The sequence below is a fragment of the Schistocerca serialis genome, chromosome 2, assembly GCF_023864345.2.
Source record: "Schistocerca serialis cubense isolate TAMUIC-IGC-003099 chromosome 2, iqSchSeri2.2, whole genome shotgun sequence".
Taxonomy (NCBI): Eukaryota; Metazoa; Arthropoda; class Insecta; order Orthoptera; family Acrididae; genus Schistocerca; species Schistocerca serialis.
The window spans coordinates 1,107,800,714-1,107,815,438 of record NC_064639.1 but is presented as its reverse complement, the minus strand read 5'-3'; the positions used below and the strand labels follow the sequence as shown (position 1 = coordinate 1,107,815,438).

At 43.2% G+C, this 14,725-nt stretch overlaps 1 protein-coding gene across 5 annotated transcripts in view; it reads left to right on the top strand.

Moving 5' to 3' along the window:
- The window catches only part of LOC126458564 (protein ECT2), a 229,105-nt gene that overhangs the window by 212,607 nt on the left and 1,773 nt on the right, over positions 1 to 14,725 (top strand). The gene's annotated exons all lie outside the window — the stretch shown is intronic.

The following is a 14,725-nucleotide window of genomic DNA, read 5'->3' as shown; positions in this document are numbered from 1 at the left end:
GCACCACATTTCGAAAGCTTCTATTCTCTTCTTGCCTAAACTGTTTATCGTCCATGTCTCACTTCCATAAATTGCTACGTTTTTGTTGCCATAGCCACTCCACATTTTATATCCTCTCTACGTCGAACATCGTCAGTTATTTTGCTCCCCAAACAGCAAAATTCATCTACCACTTCAAGTGTCTCATTTCCTAATGTAATACCCTCAGCATCACCTGACTTCATTCAACTACTTTCCATTATTGTCGTTTTGGTTTTGTTGTTGTTCATCTTATATCCTCCTTCCAAGACACTGTCGATTCTATTCACCTCCTCTCCCAGGTCCTTTGCTGTCTCTGAAAGAATTACAATCTCATTGGCAAACCTCAAAGTTTCCTGCTCCAAATTTTTCTTTTGTTTCCTTTACTGCTTGCTCAATATATAGATTGAATAACATCAGGGATAGGCTACAACCCCGTCTCACTCCCTTCTCAACCATTGCTTCCCTTTCATGCCCCTCTGCTCTATAACTGCCATCTGGTTTCTGTATAAATTGTAAATAGCCTTTTGCTACCTGTACTTTAACTCTGCCACCTTCAGAATTTGAAAGAGAGTATTCCAGTCAACATTGTCAAAAACTTTTTCCAAGTCTACAAATGCTATAAATGCAGGTTTTCCTTTCCTTAACCTGTCTTCTAAGATACGTTGTAGGGTCAGTATTGCCTCACGTGTTCCAACATTTCTACGGAATCCAAACTAATCTTCCCCAAGTTCGGCTTCTACCAGTGTTTCCATTCATCTTTAAATAATTCGTGCTAGTATTTTGCAGCCATGACTTATTAAACTGACAGTTCAGTAATTTTCACACCTGTCAACACCTGCTTTCTTTGGGCTTGGAATTATTATATTCTTCTTGAAGTCTGGGGGTATTTCGAATGTCTCATACATCTTGCTCACCAGATGGAAGAGTTCTGTCATGGCTAGCTCTCCAAAGGCTATCAATAGCTCTAATGGAACATTCTCTTTCCCGTGGCTTTTTTTTTACTTAGGTCTTTCAGTGCTCTGTCAAATTCTTCATTCAGGATCATGTCTTCCATGCATCTTCGTCTACGTCCTCTTCCATTTCCATGATATTGCCCTCAAGTACATTACCCTTGTATGGACCCTCTATATACTCCTTCCCTCTTTTTGCTTTCCCGTCTTTGCTTAGGCTTGGTTTTCCATCTGAGCTCTTAATATTGATACAGGTGCTTCTCTTTTCTCCAAAAGTCTCTTTAATTTTCCTCTAGGCAGCGTCCATCTTACTCCTAGTGATGTATGCATCTACTTCCTTACATTTGTCCTCTAGCCATCCTTGCTTAGCCATTTTGCACTTCTTGTCAATCTCATTTTTAAGATGTTTGTATTCCTTTTTGCCTGCTTCATATACTGCATTTTTATATTTTCTCTCTTCATCTATTCAATTCAATCTCTCTTCTGTTACCCAAAGATTTCTACTAGCCCTCACCTTTTTACCTACTCGATCCTCTGTAGCCTTCACTATTTCATCTCTCAAAGCTACCCATTCTTCTTCTATTGTATTTCTTTCCCCCATTCTTGTCAGTTGTTATCTGATGTTCTCTCTGAAACTCTCTACAACTCTGGTTCTTTCTGTTTATCCAGGTCTCATCTCCCCAAATTCCTACCTTTTTGCAGGTGATTCAGTTTTAATCTACTGTTCATAACCAATAGATTGTGGTCAGAGTCCACATCTGCCGCTGGAAATGTCTTACAATTTAAAACCTGGTTCCTAAAACTCTGTCTTGCTATTATATAATGTACCTGAAATCTTCCAGTGTCTCCAGGCATCTTCCATGTATACACCCTTCTTTCATGATTCTTAAACCAAGTGCTAGCTATGATTGCATTATGCTCTATGCAAACTACTTTCCAGGTGGCTTCCTCTTTCATTCCTTGCCCCTAGTCCATATTCACCTGCTACTTCTCTTTCTTTCCCTACTATCAAATTCCAGCTGCCCGTGACTATTAAATTTTCATCTCCTGTAACTATCTGAATAATTTCTTTAATCGCATCATACATTTCTTCAATCTCTTCATCATCTTAGGAGCTAGTTTGCATATAAACTTGTACTGCTGTTGTAGGCGTGTGCTTTGTGTCTATCTTGGCTACAATAATGCGTTCACTATGCTGTTCATAGTAGCTTATCCGTGCTCCTATTTTTTAATTCATTATTAAACGTACTCATGCATTACCCCTATATGATTTTGTTATAACGTCAAGTTTAACACATATATTTCAGAACGACACAACACATATAAGTCACAGAGTAAGTTGACAAGCAAGATGTGTGTACACGTTAGCATTCAAATGAGCACTGAGTCCCAGTCAAGTGGCCACTGCTCGGCTGGCCGCTTAGGTGGCGCAGCTGCTGCATGGCTGGCAGACAGCGCCGCACGTAGAGGACGCGCGTAATTGCGCGGCGGCGCTTTGAATGATCGGCGAGTCACAACACTTTTCCCCCTTTGAAATTGTTGTGCTGGTCTTGATGGAGGTGTCCTGGAGATGGCTAACGTCCATAGGCGTTGTTTGACTCGCCGTAAAGTCTCGAGGAGGAGGCTTCCCGTACGGACGGAAGTGTCCCCGATGATAACGGGTCGAGATGACAGGAGACGTAGGGGTCGAATATGCTGGGGCCCCATGCACTAATCTGCCCGTTGCAGCAAGCCCAGTTGATATGACAGCAGACATGGGCGATGTGTCGGCGTCCGTTGGAGGAGGAGGTGAGTAGATTTCCTCTGACAGAGGATGGTCATCCGGTTCCTGCATGGGCACGTCTCCTGGTGGCGTCCGTTCTTGTGCTGGCATCGCGATGACGGTGAGAGGGCTGCGTTGAGAGTATTGAGAGATGCCAAGATCCCGAGCATCAGGTAGAGCCAAAGGTGGTGTAGCGGCATTCGGAACAGGCGTTGCTGGCACACGAGGCCTAAGCTGGTCCGAATGATGCACTGCAACACCCGTGTCCATCTGGATTTCATACAGGTGTCTGCCACGGTGTCTTAAGACGTGGCCCGGGCTCCATTTTGGTCGCCTGCCATATCCCCGTACCCAGACGAGGTCGTCGGCGGTGAACCGGCCAAGTGAAGGCACCCACGGCCGTGAGGTGGAAGGCCGCAGAAGATGAAGTAGCGTGCGGGGCTGTCGGCCATGTAAGAGCTCAGCCGGGCTGTGGTCGCCCATGGGGGTGAAACGGTAAGACGCCAGAAACTGGAGAAGCGCATCATCAGCAGCAGAAGAAGTCAGAAGTTTCCGCATCTGAGCCTTAAATGTGCGGACCAGTCGTTCAGCCTCACCGTTGGATTGTGGATGGAACGGCGGGGCCGTGACATGCATAACGCTGTGACGAGCACAAAAATCCACAAATTCGGAAGAGGCAAATTGCGGGCCATTATCAGTAACAAGAGTAGAGGGGAGGCCTTCCAAAGAAAAAATGGGGACGAGAGCACTGGTGGATGCCGCGGTGCTAGGCGACATGCAACGGACAATGAAAGGAAAGTTACAGTAGGCGTCAATTACGAGGAGCCAATAAGTACCAGAAAAGGGTCCCGCAAAGTCAGCATGAATGCGCTCCCAGGGCTTCTCAGGCGAAGGCCACGGTGACAAAGATGACTTCGGGGCAGCGGCCTGTGATGCACAAGGGCCGCAGGCAGCGACCATGTATGCTATTTCAGAGTCGATGCCAGGCCAGTACACATGACGGCGCGCCAGAGATTTTGTGCGAGACACACCCCAGTGCCCTTGGTGAAGGAGGTGCAAGACCGAAGCACGCAAAGACGCAGGTACCACAACACACGGCGAAGCATTGTCAGTGGAGAGGAGGATAACACCATCCCTAGCCGTGAGGTGGTAACGCAAAGCGTAGTAGTTCCGCAACGGATCAGAAGTCTTAGCAGACGGGCGATCTGGCCAACCCTTCCGAATACAGCGTAAAACCCGGGAGAGGGTAGGGTCAGAACCCGTAGCAGCCGCCAGCCTGTCCCCAGTGATGGGGAACCCGTCCACAACCCGCTGCTCGGCAACATCCAGGTGGAAACACAAAAGTTCGTCCATATCGAATGCCTGATCAGGACCCATGGGAAGGCGAGACAGAGCATCAGCATTTGCATGTTGAGCCGTTGGCCGGAAATGAATCTCATAATTGAAACGAGACAAGTAAAGAGCCCAACGCTGGAGGTGGTGTGCAGCCTTGTCGGGAAGTGACGTTGATGGGTGAAACAAGGAAACAAGTGGTTTGTGATCCGTAACAAGATGAAATTTTGAGCCATAGAGAAAAACACCAAACTTATGAAGAGCATAAATAATGGCCAAAGCTTCTTTCTCAATTTGAGAATACTTTTGTTGGGCATCCGTGAGCGTTTTGGAGGCATAAGCAATGGGTTGTTCCGAACCATCAGAAAAAAGGTGCGCAAGGACTGCACCGACCCCGTATTGAGAGGCGTCTGTGGCAAGAACAAGATGTTGGCCAGGTCGATAAGTAGCCAGGCACGGGGCCTGTTTCAGCATAGTCTTCAATTTCTGGAAAGCTGCTTCGCATGACACGGACCAGTGAAAAGGCACGTTTTTGTGCAACAGGCGATGCAACGGCTGAGCCACCGAAGCCGCAGATGGTAAAAACTTGTGATAGTATGCTATTTTCCCCAAGAAGGCCTGCAGTTCCTTAACAGATGTAGGGCGAGGAAGGGCATCGATCGCAGCAACAGTCCGCTGAAGCGGACGAATACCATCCCGAGAGAGTTGAAACCCCAAGTACGTGATAGATGCCTGAAAAAATTGTGATTTCTGAAGATTACACTTAAGACCGGCAGTCTGTTAGACATGAAAAAGTGTGCGGAGATTTTGAAGATGTTCTTCAGTGGTGGAGCCAGTGACAACAATGTCGTCCATGTAATTGATACACCCAGGTACAGGGAGCAATAATTGTTCCAAGAATCGCTGAAAGAGAGCAGGGGCGCTAGCAACCCCGAATGGCAAGCGTTGGTATTGATAGAGGCCGAAAGGCATGTTAAGTACCAGAAACTGCCGGGAAGCAGCTTCAAGAGGAAGTTGATGATAAGCTTCTGACAGGTCAATTTTAGAAAAATACTGGCCTCCAGCAAGTTTAGTGAACAGTTCTTCAGGACGGGGCATAGGGTAAGTGTCGATGAGGCATTGAGCATTTACAGTGGCTTTGAAATCGCCACCGAGATGAATATCACCATTTGGCTTAGCAACGACAACGACAGGAGAGGACCACTCACTGGAAGTGACAGGAAGCAAGACCCCTGAAGTAGTGAGACAATCCAACTCCCGTTTTACCCGATCACGAAGGGCCACAGGAATGGGCCGAGCCCGAAAAAACTTAGGCCAAGCAGTGTGTTTGAGCGTGATATGAGCTTCAAAGTCGTTTGCACGGCCTAACCCAGGAGAAAAAGGGACGAAAATGTCGTCGACAAGGAATCCAGTTGAGCATAAGGAATAGCATCAGAGACAATATTGACAGAGTCATCTATGGAGAACCCAAAAACGCGAAAGGCATAGAAACTAAAAAGATTTACTGCGTTGCTCTGGTCGACCACAAATATGTGAACAGTGCGAACGACAGATTTGTAAGATACCTCAGCATTAAACTGTCCCAAGAGAGAAATCTTCTGTTTATTGTACGTCCGTAATTGCCGAGTGACAGGTGACAGGAGTGGAGAACCCAACTGAAGATACGTCTGAGAATTAATTATAGTGGCAGCAGAACCGGTATCCACTTGCATGCGAACATCTCGACCAAGGATTTGGACAGTGAGGAATAACTTCCCTGAAAGGGAAGAAGTGCAATTGACAGACAACACAGAATCAGAATCAGAGTCATGTTCATGAACATGATGTATGCGGTCGGATTTGCAAACGGAAGACACATGACCTTTCTTTTTGCAATTGTGACACACAGCGCAACCTTGGGGACAATACTCTCGTGAATGTTTCGTAAAACACCGTGGACATGAAGGAAGTTGCCGGGGATTTTGCTGCAGTTTCTTAGCGGGTTGTTTACAGCTGGGCCGAGGCTGCGCGTGGGAGCGCACTGCAGCCATGTCGGCCGGCGGGGACGCGCCGCATGCGTCGTCAACAGCGCACAGAGGTTGTATTTCCCCGACATCACCCCACGCCTCTATTTGCGCCCCAGCAGCGTGAGAAATTTCAAACGACTGCGCAATGGAGAGAACTTCATCTAGAGTTGGATTCGCCAACTGAAGGGCACTTTGCCGAACTTCTTTGTCGGGCCCCTACCGGATAATAGCATCCCGTACCATGGAATCGGCATAGGATTCTTTGTGAATGTCAGTAACAAATTGACACTTTCGACTGAGGCCGTGAAGTTCAGCAGCCCAAGCGCGATAGGATTGATGTGGCTGTTTTTGACAACGATAAAAGGCAACATGAGAGGCTACAACATGCATTTGCTTTTGAAAATAGACAGACAGAAGTGAGCACATTTCAGCAAAGGACAAAGATGCAGGATCCTTCAAAGGAGCCAATTGCGACAACAACCGATACATTTGAGGTGACATCCAGGAAAGGAACAGAGACTTACATGGTTGTTCGTCCGTGACATGAAATGCCAAGAAGTGCTGTCGAAGACGTTTTTCATAATCAGGCCAGTCTTCCGCCGTCTCGTCGTAAGGAGGAAAAGGAGGTATAGCAAACGGCGAGAAACGCCCCGCATTTGACGCCACGACGAAATCGCGAATCGCCGCTGTTAGAAGCGTTTGCTGTTCAAGGAGATGTTGCAATAGTTGCTCGACAGTAGCCATGGAACCCTATGGGTCAACAGTGAAAGGGAAAAATCCACTACCTCGTCACCAATTGTTATAACGTCAAGTTTAACACATATATTTCAGAACGACACAACACATATAAGTCACAGAGTAAGTTGACAAGCAAGATGTGTGTACACGTTAGCATTCAGATGAGCACTGAGTCCCAGTCTAGCGGCCGCTGCTCGGCTGGCTGCTTAGGTGGCGCAGCTGCTGCATGGCTGGCAGACAGCGCTGCACGTAGAGGACGCGCGTAATTGCGCGGCGGCGCTTTGAATGATCGGCGAGTCACAACAGATTTTATATTTATAACCCTGTATTCACCTGACCAGAAGTCCTGTTCCTCCTGCACCGAACTTCACTAATTCCTACTATGTCTAATTTTAACCTATCCATTTCCCCATTTCAATTTTCTAACCTACCTGCCCAATTACGGGATCTGACATTCCACACTTCGATCCCTAGAACCAGTTTTATTTCTCCTGATAACGATAACCTCGTGAGTTGTCCCCGCCCGGAGATCTGAATGGCGGACTATTTTACCTCTGGAATATTTTACCCAAGAGGACACCATCATCATTTAACCATACAGTAAAGCTGCATGCCCTTGGGAAAAATTACGACTGTAGTTTCCTCTTGCTTTCAGCCGTTCGCAGTACCAGCACAGCAAGGCGGTTTTGGTTAATGTTACAAGGCCAGATCAGTCAATCATCTAGACTATTGCCCTTGCAACTACTGAAAAGGCTGTTGCCCCTCTTCAGGAACCACATGTTTGCCTGGCCTCTCAACAGATACCCCTCCGTTGTGGTTGCACCTATGGTATGGCCATCTGTATCGCTGAGGCACGCAAGCCTCCTCACTAACGATAAGGTCCATGGTTGTTATTAGTGCGTGACAAAATACCAGGACTATGTAGAAGGCAGACAAATCTATGATGAATTTCACAAGAATTAAACCTCCATGATTAGCACTCTGTGCTCATTGGGTTAAAAAAAATAAGAGAACCGAAAAGACAGAATTCATAGTCTTCAGAGTACTCTTCCTTTCTGCAATCTGATGAAGTTTCTATAGGTGTTATGGACTACAAAGTATTAATTGGATAGAAAAAAAATCTACTCACCAAGTGGTGGCAAAACACACATTAGACGGTTGTAATTGGCCAGCTTTTGGAGCCAGTGACTCTTTCTTCAGACAGAAGGGTTGAAGGGGAAGGAAGAGGGATGAAGGAAAACGACTGAAGAGGTCTAGGAAAAGGAGTAGATTTCAGGAATGTCGCCCAGAACCATGGGTGGGGAGACATACCGTACAGGATAAGAAGGAATCTTTCTGTATGTACCTAAGTGACCATCTCGGGGCATGGAACACAGACCCAGGCTGCCCATCTGACAGCTACTAGGGGCAACAGAAATTTGATTTTCAGTATTTCATAAAAATGATCAAATTTAAAATAATGAAATAATCCGCTCATTAAGAGGTGTAATATTATGTGAAAGGTTCAACACAGTAAGACAAATATTAGTTATAAACAGTATATGTGTCAAGGCAGAGTAATTCACTATGCACAAATACCCAGCCTATATTTGCCCACTATTTGGGAATGAGCATACTTAGTGACTTGCAAAAATCTTTACACATAATTTCAAACCTTTATGAAACGTTTTCTTGCTGATACTACCCACAAAATGATGAAAGGAAAAACAGTTTATTGCTTAATAAATTTCCACTCTTAATGCAGTAAAACTGGCACATCAGAAACAATGGTTTAATTTTTCTTCTTTACGCATAACTTATATTTGCAACACACTTCGCGGCCAGTGACCACATAATAGCACTGAATGTACATGCAAGATTTATGTCCTCGTACACCACTTTTTTTTACAGATATATAATTTCATAAATACAGAGATGTTTGAAAAATTTTTTGCAAACTACCCAAAAGATACTCATTCAGTGGTAGAGAACTTATTCCAACAAAATTCAAACATAATTTCAAACTTTTTGCCACTTTCGTGCTGAACATCAAGCATTTTAACGCATTAGCTCATTTATAAAGTTACCAGAAGTTTGAATCCGTTGTATACTTGGGTGTCCCACTCTTTAAAGAACTGGGGGTTTACAGGTTATTTGCTAATGTTGACATGGATAAAACTAGTCAATAATGGCTACGTTCTACTGAATCCTATGTTCCCAGAACACCTTGCGAAGTGTTCAAAGTTATTTTACACACAAAGTTCTTTGTTCTCCTGATTACACTCACATAGTAGTTGATGCAGTTTAACACAACATTCAAGTTAAAAATTTGCTCTACTTATTCACTGCTGAAAGAGGCTTTAGTCTAAAAGGTTGTATTGATCTCACAAACTCAACTTCACATTTCTCCTGCTACGCAACTTCATTGCACGCAATCTGCTGTGATGCTTGTATTGATTTGCCTAAAGGATTGAGTTATTGAGAGCCTCATGATGTCTTACGAGACTTGTCTTCCATACTTGAACCAAACCCACTTCAGCATAACTGTCAGGCAGTGTTGCATTTACTTAATGGTCTGAAACTCCCTGACCGATCAGAAGATTTATGTGAGACCAGGATATGAACCTGGAACTTTTGCCTTTCAAGGGCAAGTGCTTCACGGACTGAACTGTCTGAACACAACTTGGGATGCACCCTCACAGCTTTACTTCCCCCATTACCTCATTTCTTCCTTTTAAACTTTTCAGAAGTTCTCCAGCACATAGATTTAATCTGCCAGGAAGTCTGAAATCACCACTCACTCTGCAGCAAAGTGAAAATTCATTCTGGAAGTCTGTATTCTGCTCTTCAGCCCTCTTAAATTGTGCCCAATGGGAAGTTACCATTGAGCTCCATTTCAGAGACCACTTCCCAGACTGCATCCATTTCCCTTAGAGGACAGACCAGTGCCGCTGCATAGTCCACGTCACGTGTTTAGCGTTACAAAGATACAAATACCAACAATCTATAAAGAACCTCACAGTTATTCACGTAGTGAGGGCCAAGACACAACTAACAATTGAAGAGGGTAACAATAGGTTGTGGTCATTTGTGGGCTCAGCAACCATTCCACTAGCTCTGCACAAGTCTGGGAGATCATTAGGAGCTTTTGTGGCAGATACAATTTGCCACCCATAACACATGTTCTAAGGCAGTAATGATGGTTCTTGGAACACGGCAGAGCATTTCAGTAAAACCATCTTTACTGCCTGCTTCGATCTGGCGGGAAATCGACCTTGAAGTAACCACCAACCAGTCTGGACCCTACAGACTAGGCAGTTTCTTAGTCACAGTGTATATTCAGGATCTGTTGATAGACTATTGGCAGCCTCATGCCGCCGTAGGTAGCCCTCTATATCTATACTCCTGCATACACTGTAATTTTTCCCCTACCTTTTTCCATTTTAGATTTTGCAAGGGAAGACTGACCGTTGATAAGCCTCATGCAAGATGTAATTTCTGTAATTCTCACATTGTGCTCATTTTATGATACATAGGTGGTAGAAAGTAATGTATTAACTAACCACCGTAGAACATACACTTCCAAAATTTTGACAGTAGTACCTGCCACTACTTACACACCTGCATTTGTGACAAAACCCACTGCTCTTCTTGAGATCTTCTATTTCCTTTATTAATCTTAATTGGTAAGGATTCGGGATGGATGAGCAGTACTGAAGAATTGATCAATTTGAGTGTTGTGTAATCCATTTTTTTGATGAATGAGTTATATTTTCTTAAGAATCTTTCAGTGGATGATATTGTATCATTTGCTTTTCCTACAGCAAGGTTTATGTGGCTGCTCCACATTGGGTCATTTCAGATGTGTACTCTATGTATTTAATGGTTGTTTCTGTTTCCACTGATTAACCAGGATTAGTGTAATGCTGCATTTCGTAATTTTACTAATTACACCAGTATCATCCATGAACAGCTTTGTGCAGTATCTGGCATTAAATGAAACTGTACGGATCCAGAGACCTTTTCAGGTCTCATAAGTCTGTGTTGTATATATGCAGACTGAAATGAAATGACAAATGAAAATTTGCACTAAGGCTGCAATTCAAACCTGGGTGTTCTGCCCATGAGGAAGATGTGCCAACCACTATGTCAGCCTGGCACGTGGCTTTGCATGATTATAAAGACTACCCTAGCACACCTCCCTCCTTCTTCCAAATCTCCATTCACATCTCAATCCTCTTGATCGTCCCCCTAACCTTGAACAGCATTCATTTGATGAAAGCACCTATGCGTGGCATTCAGGCAGGGTGCCCTGTTTCATTCAGTGCTGAGGTTCTATACCACTACAGTTGGAGAACCTCTGTAATGCCATTAGAGTTCAAGGAGAATATGAAGTGGGATAAAGCAGCAATGGGAATTTAGATTGAGGAGGGAAGCGTGCTAGCGTAGTCTGTGCAGCTGTGCAAAGACATTGTGCCAGGGTGGCATAGTGGTTAGCAAGTCTGCCTTGTTAACAGGGGACCCAGGTTCTCAAATTCCAGCCTAGGTACAAATTTTCATTCATTGCTTCAGTCTACATGTATACAACATCTGACATTGTCCACTAAGTTTTATATAGTGAACAGAAGCAAACCTGGAAATTTACTTTTATATCTGACAATCTGATTCCTTTATGAACCACAGGTTGGGTTCTGTCTGTTAAAAAGTCCTGAATTCTGTGGCAAAGGTAGTCTGGTAACCCATAATGGATGCACTCCCTACAGATCCACGGAATTTGTGTGGAGTATAAACAAAGTATAACGTGTGTCATTGTTGTAAAACTTCATGGGCTATGATCCCATAAAGTGATAATACTAACTGACGAATAATTTTATTGGCATCCAGTCCCAAACCATGGGATGGGTGTAGGAAACACAGTGACCAATATGGAAACGCAATGTTCTCTGCACCTCTAGTTCTTTATAAGCAGTCCTAATGCAGCTATTCAACAACCACTGCTCAGCCCATGTACATGTCTTTGCTGCCTGAAATATTACTATCATTTGCAGTTTATTTCATTGTGTTGCAGTTTTCACAGATGATTATTCTCAATTAATGTAAAAAGGAATCCTTTCCTCAAAAAGAAAACAGTCATAGACAAGTCTTTTGGCTACACTGAATATTGAGTTTGAAAATTATCACAATACTTAGAATGATATCACTAAAGATTATTGTGTGACTGTGACATTTGAGAGGAACTACTTTTATTGTCAGAATTCATTGTACTCATTGTCGAGCATTGTGAACCCCATTGACCAAGTATCTCAATCCTGGATGGTCATCACCCTCTCTTAAAGCCAGCTGAAGAGGTAGATTGGAGTTGTTCTTGATTTGATTCATCCACCTGCTCGCTGCTCTTCATCGTGGCCTAGTGCTCTCAATTTGTCCTTCCATGATTATTTTCTCTAGATTTTCTCCATCTCTTCTCTTGCAATGTAGCCAGAGACCTGGAGAATGTTTTGGTTGACACAAGAGGATAGGTGCTTGGAGATACTGAGTTGCTCTATAATGGACATGTTAGTTCTTCTTTTGGTCCAATTTATGCTCAACACCATGTGCCAGCACCGAAGTTGAAATGTATCAATACACTGCATCCTTCTGCCCTTAAAGGTCCATGTTTTGTAACCATTAAAGAAGGTGGAAAACATGAGTGTTTAAAGAAGCCGTACCTTTATGCTGTTCATTGTTGCTCTGTTCTGCCAAGTCATGGTCAGATCACAAGAGCTTTCATAATGACATGTTTGGCACAGATGTTGTACAATTAAGGCGTATGAAACAATCCTGTGTGGCACCTTTTGATACATTGGCCAAATCGAACATGCCAGCACTTGTCATCACAGCTGCGAGATGGTTATTGAATAGTCTTCTGGTTAGTGCTGTTAAGTGGATAGGAACAACGCTCTGAATACACCTGCCACAACTTTTCTCAGATAACGTAGTTGAAGGCATTTCTTTAGTCAATAAAGCGATCAGTAACACAGGAGGCTTGCAATTTATTTTCCTTTCACAAAACCTGTTTGTTGTGTGGATATGAGGTTGAATGTACGGCTTCAGTATAAATTCGAGATGTAGAACAAAATCTTTGATCTGTGGGATATGAGAGCTATAATTCAGTCAGTAGCTAGAGCAGTTCATAATAAACCTTTTCTTGTGCAGAGGCATGAAGAGGGAAACTGTAGGCTCTCTTATAACTAACTGGGTAAGTCAATTCAAAGGCTGGGGCATATCACCTTCAATAGGAGAATGCCTAGTAAAGGACTGTAGTGTTCAGGGTATCTGAAATGTGTGTATAGAAATTATAGTTTTGATTTTATATGTATGAAATTTGATTTCTGCCCAACCAAATCGCCTGTATTAGGTAACCTTAGTATGTGGGTGTTTTTGTGTGACATGCTTTGTACCATCTGTATCTTTCGTTTCCATCTGTTGGTGTTCTGTTCATTCAAGTCATAAACTTATTCTTGGGTTTCTTTTCATTTCAGTCATCTTCTATGTAATAATTGGTCCACATTTTCTAGCAATTATTTTCTCATTGGCTGTTGTACAGTACTCTCATTAATTGACCATGTTATTGAACTGTGCAGTTATTGAGAACATGAGCAAAAGTTACTATAAGGCAAACCTTTTGACTTCATTACCATATTTACTCTAATCTAAGCCGCACTCGAATCTAAGCCGCACCTGAAAAATGAGACTCTAAATTAAGGGAAAAAAAAATTTCCCGAATCTAAGCCGCACCTGAAATTTGAGACTCGAAATTCAAGGGGAGAGATAAGTTTTAGGCCACACCTCCAAATCGAAACAAAGTTGGTCCATTGTAATATGAGACACAATTTAGGTCTAATGAATGACGATACAGCTACAGTAGTTTGGTTTGAGTCTTAAGCTTAGCAGATAAGCTTTACCAGGTAGCCATTGCTATGCATCAGGCACTCCGTCCATATTTATACGGGTACCCTTCCTTTTTCACGTGCTTCGTCTGGTTTGAATTAATTGCTTATTTTCCTTTGATCTGATAAGTGCCGATCTCTTTGTTGTAGGTGTTTACGTCACTCTAAGCTGAAAATGCATTACTGTACTGTGTCATGCATTGTTTGTCGCATTCTGATAATGAGTGTTTACGGCCTGTCGCCGCTCATGGCATGGCTTGCTTTTGTGCGCTCTACCACCGCTTACAATAAAAAAAAGAAAGGAATCGTCTCATTAGCGAAACAATGGCAAGAGACTGCTATTTGTTGTTACTTACACTGCTGCTTTCTTTAATAATGATCAACAAAAACCAAATAATAGACTGCGTATGATAGAAGATGTTCTGAATGAGAGTTGAGCTAAAATTTTTCTTCGTTTGAAAATCTTTGCAGATGCCACTTTTGTACATTACATTCTGCACAGAAATTAGAGTCATCTTAGATTTAAAAATCTAGTCAATTGCCGTGCTTCATTTCTGACTGCATCACTATTAGGCATAAGAATAATACGAATATAAACAAGGAATGATATGTATATTCTTCCGCGTTTGCTGTTGTCTCACACTAGTTTCGTAGTTTATTAGGCAGACAGGATTTAAATCAGATAGCAACAAACACGAAAGAATACATGGCAAAATGTTTATATTCGTATTATTCTTATGGTGAAGAGAATACTGCATGTGGTTCACAATTCATAGAAGTTCCTATTAGCAACCATCTCTTCTCACAGGTAGGAAAAAATTCAGAACGAAGAGTTGGCCATATTGACAAACATCCCAAACATTCCTGCCAGTCGAATTTTCGTAGTACATTGAAATGCTGCTACATCCGAAGATGAACAGTACAGAATTTGTATTTACTTTGTTGGATAATGTATGAAAATGCAGTGGTCGAAACTCTGGGTGGAGAAAAAGAAAGCTCGTCTTCCAC